This window comes from Coturnix japonica, chromosome 5 (genome assembly GCF_054131305.1).
Source record: "Coturnix japonica strain WE chromosome 5, WE-NBRP24, whole genome shotgun sequence".
Taxonomy (NCBI): Eukaryota; Metazoa; Chordata; class Aves; order Galliformes; family Phasianidae; genus Coturnix; species Coturnix japonica.
This window is the reverse complement of record NC_140667.1, coordinates 20,893,687-20,908,007: the sequence shown is the minus strand read 5'-3', so window position 1 is coordinate 20,908,007 and position 14,321 is coordinate 20,893,687. Positions and strand designations below refer to the sequence as shown.

The 14,321-nt window shown below is 35.4% G+C and overlaps 1 protein-coding gene across 11 annotated transcripts in view; it reads left to right on the top strand.

Annotated features, from left to right (window-relative positions):
* The window catches only part of LRRC4C (leucine rich repeat containing 4C), a 426,317-nt gene that overhangs the window by 134,976 nt on the left and 277,020 nt on the right, over positions 1–14,321 (top strand). The gene's annotated exons all lie outside the window — the stretch shown is intronic.

Sequence of the window (14,321 nt, the reverse complement as noted above, 5' to 3'; positions counted from 1 at the left end):
AAATTAGTACATATTGTTCTCAGTTTTCTTATAGTGGATTATTGACTACAAGGTGTTTCTCACGCTCCTTGCTGAAGAGTTTTGAATTGTCTTAGAACTGCCTTACAGATTTTCGAGTCAGAAAGCTGAATGTGGCAACTTGTGTTTCTCAACACATCCTAGAGAGGGAAAATGTGTTTGCCTGGGCAATTCTCTGATCTGCTGGCTCTAGCTAGTAGTTCCCAGTACTTTTTTGCCCCTATTTTTCTTAATTCTATCAATCACTTTATCTCTTTATAGTACACTTTGTCCTTTTCCTTGCTTTGTTTATTCATACAGGTAATGGGAATCACTCCAGCAGGGATGTTGCAGGCATAATATATCCCTCACAGAAAGGTGAGGCAGCAGCCTTTAGAGCCATCAACTTCATTTCTATCCCCTGATATGGATCCAAGCAATTTTCCCTGTTCTAAAGCTGTTTGCTAATGCAATGCAATAACTGATATTTCTGGCCTGAATTCACCCTTGCTTGAAATAATCACTTTGCTTTCAGTAGAACTATTTTAGGCATTGATTTAGTCATCTGACTTGTTAAATTATGCTTCTCTCTGTTTCTTGATTTCCTTCTTTCCCAAAATGTGAAATTTATAGTCTGTTCTCTTAGATCAGATTTTTGTTTTCAATGTTTAGTACAGATTCTGGCTCCAGGACACTGATAAACAATAACAACAATTTCAGTTATATTTTGGATGAATATAAAGTTTTTTTTTTTTTCTTGCCTAGGAGAAGTTAAACTGTGATTCTTAGCAAAATGTGTTTATACAAGAAGGTGTCAGTTTTTAGTGATGCATGAGATACATACCTTGCATGTCAAGAGACTCCAATAAGTGAAGGACAGAAGAAGTAAAGATCAAAGTGGATTATGCGTCTGACATCCAATGCACTTCAGAGAATCTGTGTTGTAATTGGGAGCTTACTTACTGAGAATTATTTTGTTCCTGTAAATACTTGAATTCCAGTGTTTGCTTGTGTTCTCTCAAAGCTACTCTTCCAGTTCTAGTAATGATCCATTACTCTTAAGCTACTATGGAAATTTTTAGTTTTACAAAGGATTGGGTGTACAATGAATCTGCACTTTTATCAATCCTTTGAAGAACAGGCTATTCGATGCATGTTGGAATATCAGTTCAGCATCTGCCACATTTTTAGATTAAATTGGAAAAGATCAGTGTTTATATTTCATGCCCCATGTTGCTATAAATTAGAACAAAGTTAAAATTGTTATGGTACTGCAGGTGTTTGAGGTCTCTCTTGAGATTGGCTTTTTAAAGTTCTGGATAACAGATATATGAAACTCATACATTTGCAGATATATTCAGTGTTAATAACTCCATGTATTTTTCATTTATAAAATAAATAACCTAAAATATTATCAAAATTACACGGACCATTTTAATTTATATATATATATATATATATATATATATATAATGGTCCCATCCATGAAAATTAGCTGAGACTGAACATCTATGCAATATATTTCTGGTTTTGTTAGTAGCAAAGTTTATAAAAAAACATAATGGGAGAATTCTGGTGAGTGAAGCTGAAAAGAGAAACAATTACTGACATACTGTCCTTACGGCTGTGTTTCAGGACATGAGCTGCTCAGTGTAAAATAAAGCAATCTAAAAATGGTGTTACTGAGGGAAGCATATTCAGTATCATTGCTTGGTCTTCTGCCGTTAAAGACAGTTTTTGAGGGCTTGTATTAGGTGAATGCTCTAAAATGTCATTTCAGAGGTCTAAACATTGTCAAGAGTAGAGGGTGTGCAACTAGCAGATTAAATGAATAGACCAGGACCAGACAAAATTCATACAAGAACTCAGAAGGATGATATAGCTGTGCTACACCTCACATAACCAAGAAGTGTGGTTTGTGTTCTCTTGCTCCTTACTGACAAGGTGCAAGTAGAAGGCTGTGAGGTGCAAAATTTGGAGACTGCATGGGGCAAATTATCAAAAACTGTATTCAAAAGAAGAGGCCTTGTGGATAAATTATTTTGGAAATCAATCTAACTCCTGTAATTGTGCTGTACAAACATTGAGTTGTTTGATGGAAGAGTATCCTGGTTAATTTTAGAGTTAATTTATTTCTGTCCCCTAGAGGCTTTTGCTAAAGTATTCAAGGAAAGTGTTCAAGCAGGGAAAGAGGTTAAGAAGAAAAATCCTTGAGTGGGTCCAATCAATAATCAACACATGAGAAACACAGAACAGGAACTACTATCAGTTCTTAAAGTCATCTGTGGAGTTCCAAAGATTTTTGTGCAAGGTCTTGTGCTATCCAACATAAGTATCAAGGTGCAAATGTTGAGGTATGTATGGGAAACTGGTAATCACAGCCTGAACCTCTGATTAATCAGCTGAGGCAAGTGTTGGGTCAGCTATGGGAGCACAGGTGAGAGTAATTTATCTGTGCTCCCGGAAAGGGTGGAGCTTGACTCCACCTCCTCTAGACCTCGTTTAAGGGCTGACCACCACTATGGCAGCATCTATTGGAGATTGCTTTTTTTGTGGAGGTTGCCTCAGCAGTTCCCAGCAGACCAAAAGCTTCCATACAGGTGAGTTTTTCCTGTAAATAACCTTTTGGGTATTTACTACTATCTTTTCATTATTGTCACCATACAAGGTAAAAATGGTTGCTGATGGCTGTAAAGTTAATTACCATCACTGAAGATTTGGAGAAGTATCTTATTAAGTTCAGTAGTGGCATAATAAAATGGTAGATTAATTCTGGTGTAGGTAAAGATAAAATTGTTCCCAAGGGAAAAGTAAGGTTGAATTTATATTTGAAATGATAGACTCTAAGATGATTGTTACAACTCAGTAGCAGGATTGTGACATTATACTAGTAATTCCCGTAACATATCGGATTAGTACATCATAGTAAATCAAAAGAAATTAAATTCTGTTTTCCTTAATTAAATATTTGATAACTAGAAGTATCTTAAAACTGTGTGTGAATCGCTAGATATTGGAAAGACAACAGCAGAAGTATGAGATTGAACTGCTCACCACTTGTGCTCGTCCTTATGAGACTAGCTTTTGGCTTCTGTCTGAACTAACCTAGAACCATTATGATTGATCTTTAATTCTCTTCTTATGGTACAGTATAGACTATAAATAAAATGCAAGCTGATTTTTATTTCTATAATATTGCATTTTATGTTCAAAATGAGGAATTACCCTTTGGTGTAGCTGGTAATTCCATCATGCTATGGAATAACTTCCTTTGAAGCAGTTTTTTCTTTGAAAACAGGACAGGAGAGAAATAGGTCAGAAATGCCATCAGATATCTGCTGAGATATATCTTTTCAGAAACTGACCAGTAGTGACAAAAATAAAAAATAGTGAAGCTTTTCCAGAAGGAGTTTTTTTGATCCAACATGCATTTGTTTTACTTTAGAGCTCAGTAAAACAACAGGTAGAACTAGCAGAAGATTTAGAGCTACAACTCTTTTCTTTAGCTATATTTTATGTGTGGTCTAAGAAATGGCAAAGCTGTTTTGCTCAAAATAACACAGTATGGACCACAACAGAGTTGAAACTCATCCATCGCTTTTGAACTCTTTGAAACATCACAATAGATGGCTGTAAACCTCAGAACTTCTGACATGCTGTGTAAAAGCTGTTGCTTGCTGGTCTGTTTTCCTTTTTGCTGTTAGGTATGAAATCATTTTTTCAGATGATTTCAGACTTGGTGAGTCTGGTCAGTTGGAATATAGTCCTTATCAGGTCAGAATGGTTAAACAATTAGTTACCTGTGTTGTTAATTAGGAACACAGTCTTTCGTTTTCATTTTATATATTCCCATTTCTTTGATTTCCATCATCAGCCATAAATATCTACTATTTTTAGAAAACAATTTTCAACTAATGACATTAAATGAACCATTGAAAATGAGCAATTTATTTGCTTCAGTTATTTGTTTTTCACTGCTTGGAGCATGGCTGGTCTGTGCATTGCTTGTTATTTTTGAGTAGATAACTAAGAACTGTTACCTTGTGAATGATGAATGTGGTGATGAAGAGTTAACTCTTGTTCTGATTTCCAGCTGCTAGGTTTTTCACTTTCTCATATACATTGTTTATATATGCAGTTCTTTAAGTGTTCTTGATTAAATATAGATATAAAAAAATGACTGAGGAAGTACCCAGTTCTTTTACCAGTAGTGTAGGTTGGAGTGTGAGAGAAGTAGGTAAGTGGTAGAGAAGATCACTCTTGAAGAGGAGAAACCAATAGAATTACATTTTGTAGAAGTGTTTACAAGACTGCCCCTCCACTGTAGGGGACCTATCAGTGATAAGGTGCAAGAATATGTATTCTGGGCTATGGAGATTTATTTGAACAGCTGAGTTTGTATTTCATATGGAGTAAATCTACAGAATTGTATTCCTTTGTCACACTGAGAATAAGCTTGCTTGTCAAAATGCTGTACTTGATACTTTTCTTCTACATTCTGCATCTTTTTCTTCCCCTTGCTAAATATATATTAATGTATACTTACTATACATCTAATAAAAGTACTAGAGCTAGACTGACTTATCAGTTCACTATTTACTTAATCTGCTAGATCTATTTTATCTGATATATGATAAATGTCTGATTTGGTAGACTGAGATGAATTGAAAAGAGAAGTGGCTTTTTTCAATTCTGCTGATGCTAAAGCATGTAACACATCCATAAACCTCTTGGAAAACTAACCTAAGCCATAGCAGGTTATCAGTCATATCACAGTTTTCAGAGATGGAAGGCAAAATGGTGTTAAACGCAAAATGATAAATTATTCGTCTTCTTCTGTGGAGGCAAGATAAGAAATATAGGTCAATAGGGCACCATCAGATGCCTTTTGAGAAAAATCAGTAGTTTTACAGAAAAAGGTAACATGACATTCAAAGGTAAACCAGGGAAAGGAGATATCAGTAAAATCACCACAATGCAACCACAGATTGCCGTGAAAGGTGTAAAAATGGTGCAGGAGCCCCATAAATTCAGACTTTTGAAAGGTCAATTGGATTCCTGTTTTGATTAAGAGTAATATTAAAGATGTATGTCTTAGATTTAATTTGCATTTGGAGCCCGTTTTGCACTTTTTACTCCTGACACTGAATAGAATTTTGGTAATCTAAAATTAAGGAAAATTGCTTTTTAGAAAAAATCTCAAATTTACATATTCAAAAGCTAAAGGGCACTTGGTAGATCTTAAGGTGTGAAAAGTGAATAGAGATGATTTTCAGGTGTCAAGTGAACAGCTGTCAATATTATAATCTATCAAAGACTATTCTTAAAATCTAAATGTGCTTAATATAGAAATAATACCACCAAGAGCATGAGTTCTGGGTAGAGTGGACCTATGTTTGGAGTTGTAAAGACCTTCAGTTTGTAGAGGGGACATTATGTGGCAGTGTGATATTGTTATTTAGATACTGTTGAGATTTTTCCACATTGAAACTGTGAATCTGGATTAGATGAGAACTGAGCTTTCTACAGGAATGCAGAGGGAGGAGTTCCTTTGTCTTCCGTGAGATTGTAGGACCTATGCTAACTCAAAGAAGTGATTGTGAGCCCTCAATAATATTTTTAGCTGGATGTTTGCATGCTGCCCAGTCTTGAAAGATGAAACAACTGGCTCAAACAGAAGGCTTGGTATTAATCCTTTCCTTCTTTTCCTTGGTCTGCTTTGCTTTCTTCCATTTTCCCTGATTCTGCTATACTGTTCCTTACATTGTACTATGTCGGGAAAAGGTTTAAGCAGGTGGCAAAATCTCATTGCAAAATGAAGTTTCAAAACCTGCTATGTGTAGTTCTTAAGTAACTGTGTCACAGCTCGCAGATGATTACCGTCCATGCCAATTAGAATAAAATGGATCTTTTAAAAAAAATTATTATTATTTTTGGCTTGGGAAATTCTATAAGAGCCAGAAGCAAAGTCTATTGTGCAAATGAGTTGCCTGCTTCTCTTTCTCTTCCCCATAGTTAAATCCCACTGAAGAAATAATAGAGGTGTAGATTCACTTTAAGTTATGAAATATGGGTCAGCATGTAACTTCTGGTACAACTGTATTATCCATTAGCAAACTGGAGGCTTCATTTATACACTGAAAAATACAAAAAAATAACAAACAAAACAAAACCAAAACCAAAGCAAATTGTGGGTGACTTCATAGAAACATTAGAGTGAAAAGATCGAAGAGTGCATCTGGGAGGTGTAGTGAGGAAATACACATCATAAAATAATGTCTTCATTTTAATATTTCCACCTACTCTCCATATGGTGGTACCATGTGTCTTTTTCTCATTTTTTGTTGGTATTTATAGTTCCAAATTTTTGAGGAAAATGAATATTGAGGAGAATGAGAATATGAAGAAAAGCAACTTGCTATGCTCTCCTCTAAGCCTCTGTAGCAGTGGTGGCTCCTGCTGACAATGTGTCTGGAAGGTTAACATCCAAATCTGTCAGCCATTGAGCTTTGCCTATTTTTTATTTTTCTCCTCAAAGCTAAAAGCAGACATGCTAGTTTTCTGTGTTCCTTTTCCACTTGAGGGAAGCTGTGATAAAGCAGCATAAATGCATATATGGCCTACAACCTGTAAAACAGAACAACTTTTAACAACAATAACAAAATAACCAAAACAGGAAAAAACCATGGTTTGTGAAAACATACTTTGAGAAGTTTGTGGGAGAAGGTTTTGGTAATCTTTTGTTTCCTCCGTGCACTGGCTGCTAGTAAATGGCCACCATTACCAGAACATTTCAGACTCTGCCATCTGTCTATTACACTGTTACCAAAATATTTTGGCTGTAAAACCACAGCCTGGTGCTCAGATCCCAGTTGAAAAAAAAAGTGAAAAAGCCCTATGATAGACAAATAGAAGAAGAAACAGAACAACATTGAAGTGAATGTTAGAAGAGGAAGAAAAAGAAAATGCTTGGGGAAAAAAAAAGTTAATAGAAGAGCACAATGTAAAAAAAAAAAAAAAAAAAAAAAAAATACACGAAGAAGAGGAAAAGAACTCTCAAATAATATTCCTTGAATGAGAATAGCAATCAGCTGGAGTGTCATAAATCTCACCAGATAGAAATGTCTATGTTATTTTCCAGACTTATGGTTGTATATGAAAAAGAAATCAGGAAAGCTGATTTACTGAAGCCATGCTCCCGTGCTTGCTTCTTTGCTGCTTTCCACCTCCAAATATTTTTTATCTCTTCCTCTGTCTCAGGAAGCAAATAGGTCATGACTTCTGCAGTAGCTCCTCTCCTACTGTCCTAAGCTCTTTTTTCAATAGTTGATATCTCATCAGAGCTTCTTGAATGTTGATAGTATTAAGTAAGAGAGGAAAAGAAAGGCCCCTCTTCCCTCCATCCCCCCCCAAATAGGTAGCAGTAATCCAAGTAACTGTCAATCTCAGATGTGAGTATCAGACTTCTATAGTTCACTAGCATCTTTTCCTGAACTTTACTCTGGATTGTCACAGCAAATACAATCTCATCATAAAATATAGTTTGTAGTACATCTGCACTATTCTATTGGGGTGGTCTATGTCTGTTCCAGAAATATATTCTGGAAACTTGAAGTGATTAAAAAAGAAATATATATATATAAACCAGCTATTCATCTCAAAACAAATATCTTACTATTTTTATTTAATGGAAATCTAAATAAACTGTAGGTAACCAAGTGTCTAAGCATTAGGGGGGAGTACTGCCATCAACTGTGTGGAAACAAATTGCTTATTGCTGTATTTTAGGTTTTGTACTGATGAAAGCTATAGTTAAGAGTTCCTTTTTTTTTTTAACTTGGTTTGTAAGAGATAGGGCTACTGTAAGAGCTGGGTCTGTTCAGTCTTTAGTATTAAGTGATGTGTATTCAGTATTTTCAGTATTCTTACAAATACACCAAATGATTGCTGACATTTATATAATATCAAAAAAAAAAAAAAAAAAAAAAGAATGCTAGTTAGTTCCTTCAGTGACTTTCTTCCATACTTTTCATCAAGTGTTGACACTGCAGTTAGAAAGTCACATGTTGCTCATGTTAACATGCTTTTCTTAAATCTTGTAATACTGTAATTCTACTTGATTCTTTTGAATTAGGGTAAAACTACTTACAATGTGTGTCTATTAGGAAATATAATCTAACTTACTAGGGGGTACCACAACACTTCATAGATGACATTACAGGGATTTATGGCATAGAAAGGAGGTGAGAATACTCTGACACTCTTCTAAGGAAAAAATCTTCAACAGACAGAACCTGCTGGGAAATGAGGAAATATAAATGATACTGGAGACATGAAACTGGATTAGTTGATTTAAAGGGATTTACAATGAAATAAGAGAGAAGAAAGCTAACATCTTAGGGATTTTTTATTTTTTTCCTAAACGATTGCAGCCACACTTCCTTTTAGTTAATACTACTTTCAACATTTCAGCACTATGTAAAATATTTTTAATAATATTACAATACACACATTTTCTTCCAGAAACCACATCCAAATAAAGTTAATGTTATGGTTATTGTAATGCTTCTTTGAAAAGTTAATTTGGTCAATATCTTATTTGATTATAAGTGTTAATATTCACAATTTCTTGGCCAAAATCCAGTCTTGGTAATTACAGTTTAGTGAATCAAATTTCACCTGGCAGTTTCCAGTGGAGAGAACAGGTTCATTCAATTCCTGAGCATAATCAGCTCCTCTCAACAGCAGTCATGTCCAACCCTGGAGATGTCTGTCTATCAGAAAAAGCCTTAGTGAGCTTCGTGAGATATGAAGTGGAAAGTATAATATCATGATTCTGATTTCAATTTTCAGACTATTTTGTAAAATAATAGTTTAAATTGGAAAGAAAAAAAATTGGAAAAAAAAGAAAAAGGACACCTTTAAATCATTTAGTAGTAACTTGTTCTAATTTTCATGGGTCCAGTGTTGTTTGTCGCATGCCTGTTGATTGCAAGAACTCATTTGGTCACTGTGGGGGATGGGTCAAAGACAGGAAGTTTTGCACTGTGACAGCAAGCAGGTCTCGGGAGGCTCTTAGAGATTTTTCTGCCAGAGGTTTCTTTTCTTTGGGAGTTCCTTTCCTTAGTGTACTTAGTCTAGTGGGGACCTTTTATCCCCTGCTTTTCAAGTTTTCTTGTTTTATTTTATTTTTTTTTTTTTTCCTCTTCTTCTCTAAGCTTGACATACTTGGCCCAACAGTAAGCCAGCAGGTAGTGGTGCCTTTGCCATGAACAAGCATTATTGCCTTTTGCAGTGCTCAGCTCCTTCGAGCCTGAAAAAAAGACTGCTTGTCCCATTTCTGATTATCTTTACAATCATAAGCATAAGTGACACAGTGCCTTAATCATAAGGCACTGTGACACCCACCAGTCATCCCCCTAGCTAATTCACAGTTGTCACTAAAAGTCTTGTCACTAAAAAGACATCGCAAAGCAAGGTATGAGCCAGAAAAAAAGAGGGGTTCAGAAAACTCTTTCTCATTGGGCTGTTCTGAAAGTAATGCTTCCTATTTTATTATGTTGACCCATGATGTCAGAATTGTACTGTTTGATTGTAAACATTCAACAAATGTTGATGAATATCAATCAATGAGTGCTATTTTTTTTTTTTCTCATGGAGGAATTCAGTGACACACATTTGTTTCACAAGCACTTCCATGTCAGGCTGTTCCTTTGCTGCCCTCTGTCACACAGCAACCAATTGCAATGGAATATTGGTGGGAAGGTTCAACTTCTACTGCCATACCACCAACATCTGATGGATAGAAATTAATAACTTTTTGTTTGTTTGTTTTCTTTTTTTCTTTTCTTTTTTTTTTTTTTCCTCTCCTACACTTTGATGTATTTTAGCCCACAGGATATTTAATTAGAACCAGTGGTTCTTACTATTTTCAGCACGAACACTAGAAAAATAATTTTTATGAATTTAGTTTACCAATTTCTTGTGCTTTTAAGCCTCCACTGTGTACCATTTCATCCTCCAGAACAGATATTAACTGGCATGTAGTGATGAAGATAGGGCCACTACCTTGTATAATTTTGTTGTGGCTCACAGTATTTAGGGTTTTTCTTCCGTTACCAACTGCCTACTTATTACAATGCTATGAGAATCTCAGCAGAAAGTTATAAAAACAAGAAATTGTTGTGCTCTATTTGGAAATGTGGGTTTGATAACTGAGAGATGTGAGCTTGGTAACTTCAGGATTGTTTTAGAATTTGACTGGTGAACTTTTCAAGCTGCCAATAAAGTATGTGTGTTTCTTCTCTTTTCCAGTTGAACAGTCACATGTAGGTAAGGAAATCTGCCATTTCTGCTAAGGCACTGTTTATATAAACGGGTTTAATCAAGTATTTACATACACCTGGAAGTGTGTAAACTAGTAAACTAGTGTTTCTTAAAGTATTAAATAAGATGTAATTCACTTAAATAAATCCCAAACATCATGTTGCTCCTCTCTTTAGTCCCGTCCTACTCCAGCTGCATTGTGACCTTGATGCTTCCAGTTGTAGTGAGTGTGCAAGAACTTTTTTCATAATCTTCTGAGTACTGAGTTTTGAATTGTTTTTAATTAGCATTTTAATTGCTCATCAAAGTAATTGAAAGCTGTGTTGGAAAAATGTCGCATTTACTAATCCCTTTGGTACCAGCCAACATTAAGTTTTTCCCAAGGTCACTGGGAAGGTGACTGTGATAGTAGCAACTTCTTTTGCTGATGTAGTGCCAGAGACTCAGTGGGCTGAGATGTTCTTACCATGCCTTGTGGTCTGCATCTCCTTGTGTCATGGGGAAAAGTGTTTTATTCTGTGCATAACTACTTTATATAAACTTTGCTTTGAGAAGGTCCCTTATCAAAGCCAGGCTTTGTCTGTTGTAAGCGTACAAGATGAGTCTTAAATGGTTAATGCTTGTAGGAAGCTTTATTTGTCCATACTTTTGGATAATGTGCTCAGTGTTTGTCTTCTCACTTCTAATATGTGATCTCTGGAATCTAAGCTGAGGCTCAGTTCCTGGAACTGTGGAGAGAAGACACCGAATAGATAAGGATTCAAATAGGCTGCAATCAACGCTAAAAGACTGTGCTTATTTCATTTGAGTGTTTAGCTGTTGCCTAAATGAACTGCTTGGGCCCTCCCACTGATTTTTACAGGAAGTAATGAAGTAACATTACTATTCAGTTTGTCTTATCTTCCTTTGAAAATTCTCTCAAAAATCCTCATTTTGTGTTTCGCCTTGCAATGAACTTACCTTCCTTCAGTTGTGAGATACGTGCTGGGAAGATCCCAGCGGGGAGCTCAGTAAGTGTATCTATTATCTGTTTTCACTTAAATTTATTGTTTCAAACTATTCATATGCTGTCCTGGGACTTTCTTTTCCTATTCCACTTGTGCAAAGATGGTCACATTCATTGTTCTTGGGTATAAAAATGGTCACTTAAAAAGAAATTAAATGAGCCTACTCTGTTATGAATGCATCTTTTCCCTTTAATCCCCTGTTGAGATTTTAATCTTTGAAAAACAACCCAGGTAGCTTGTGTGCTTGAAGATATTGACAACTTACTATATTATGGCATATTATAATCATATTATTATGATTTTCAGAGCTACTAGTTAGTGAAAACAGCTGGAGCTAGTGGAACTTGTTTTAAACCTGTATGTCTCATGTTAAGAATCTATTTAATTCATTTTAAGAGACAATTCTTAATCTTCAATGGCAAATCAGTTCCTGAAGGAACTGTATAGTATAACTCAAGTGTACTGCTGATACAAGAGACACTGAGATACTGAGACAAAATAAATGTGTCCTTGCGTTCAACTCTGTGAACATTCCAAACTCTTCTGAAGTCAGGAAAAAAGTCTTAGGGATTTTATGCTGTGTTTACTGGTAAAGTAAAATTAATTGCTTGCTGAGCTTGCAGCTAATATGAAATTTGGCTGATTGTCACTGAACAGACTTAAAAGGGGAAACTGCACTAGCTGTTGCTTTAGAAGTTAAAAAGAGAAGTCTGCTATGTTTGAAATGAAAATAAAACAGCTAGAGATTGACCCATTGAAAGACTTCATGCTTTTCATTGCTAGCAGGAGATCCTCAGTGAGGCAGTGCAAATGTAATTATTGAGAGAACATAAAGAAAACATGTTTATTTGCCCCGTTGTAATGAGGACAGCTCAGCAGGATTGTACCTGAGTGAGCTGGATTCTGACTGGCATACAGGCTTGTATGAGTGCAGAGTTAGCAGGGGTCTGAGTTGTTTAATTACGTAGAGTTATTTTTGCTTTTGCAAGCTCCAGTAACTTTATTTTAAAAAGAGATAAGAGCTTGCAGTACTTAATGTGCACTTCATGTCCTGAAGGTGCTTTACAGTTATTAAGCAATTAGCCTGAACACCACCCAAGTGTACTTCCATCCCTTCATGTATGTATTGTAGAAATGGATATACCCTGAAAACAAAATTGTCCCCATACTGATGGAGAAACAAAGCAAAAATGAGATCTCTAAAATTAAGATTCAGAGAATTTAAAGGAGTTGTCCTCCATGTCATAGATAATCAATGCTGAACTTGGGAATATGACTCAGAAGTGACCTCCTGATACTGCTGGAATGGATGAGTGTTTCTTATTCCAGTACTGTCTCTCTTGACACTTGGCTTCTAGTTCTTGTACCCATCTGCTTCTCTTGTGAGTGGGAATTTGAACACTTCAAAGTGGAAGGAAAAAAAGGGTTGTTTGCTGTTCTTTGATTTAAGTCAGAGCCTATAGTTCATAAATATGTTAATTTAGTATCTGAGTAGTTCCCTACACCTCAGAGGAGAAAGAGGATCTTTTAGCAGGTAACTGTGGGCCTGATGAAAGTAGTCTGACTTGTTCTCTGAAGATATCTCTTGATCACTATGAACTGTGCAGCGATCCAAGGGAGACTAGTTTCCTAACTTCACTACATAATATTAGGCATTGTAAATATGTTCTCCTAACTCTTCTTGAAAATGTAAGCATAAGTTTATTCTAATAAAGAGCTTCAGCAATGAAAATGTGTATGTGTAAAGGACTGTGACTTAAAAATAGTGAGAGGCACATAAAAATATATATATAAATATAATATATATCAGAAAAAAAACCTACCTGTCTGTACATTTGATAAAGTTTCTCAGTGGTTGTGTATTGATATTGTCTGACAGAAACTACTACCAAAGAAGAAAAGTGTCTTAGAGGTCGTAAGAGTATTGAAAGATCCACATTTAAGATTTTGTAGGCCCACAATCTTTTTCTTAGGATTCTCCACATGTAATGCATTTATACAAAAACATCCTGTTGAAGTTAGGAGCAACTTTAAATTATCTTTTCAGTGGGTATTCTTCCCAAACTGGCATTGTTTTCTTTCTGTTTCATGTTAGGATAAAAAGATTCCGAGTGATTCTATGATAAGAACTAGAAAGCCCTTATCACAGAATCATAGAATTACCATGATTGGAAAAGACCTACAAGATCATCTAGACCAACCATCCACCTTTTGCTAGCAATTCTTAGTAAACCATGTCCCTCAACACAGCTTCCAAACATTTCTTGAACACAAAGTGTTCTTGTTTTTTAAAGAATTTCTTTTGAATACATCAAAATTTGTCTCAGGGCATATAGTTCAAATATTAACTATTGTGTCAGAGTTGAAAACTGGGAGGTTGTTGGGGATTGATATTTATCTTATCAAGCCAATATATGAACATTACAGGAACATATAGTGCTTAATTTATCATTTTTCTGCCTAAAGTTCTGCCTGCAAAAATGCATTTCTGCAAAATACTGAATTTTTTAAATGGAAATTTGATTATTTACAACAAGTGCTATTATTCTCAGGGATGTACTTCATTTGTACTAAAGCTTTCCATGAACACATGCATATAAAAATGTGTCATTGATGCCATCTTGATTTTATCTGCTCGCTTAAAAACCATTTTGGTTCAAATGTGGCTGAGGTTAAGAAAAAAAGGACTTAAGAAAACTTACAGGTCTTCCTTTGATTTGCTAGATTAACCTGAAGTAATAAAAGATATCACTGGAATCACTAAATAAAATTACTTTTCACAGTAATGAGATGGATTATGAACAGCTTATTTATTGAACCCCAACATGCATATCAAAATTGTTGCTTGTATCTTACCTGCTTTATGTGTAGGTACCTAAGCCAACAATTGACTGGTGCTCTCTTCCCACTCCTTTCTGCCTCCCCTCCAAAAAACTGACAGATGGTTGTGTCCTTGTGTCCCAGATGGTCTGTATTAGCTTACTGGCTTAT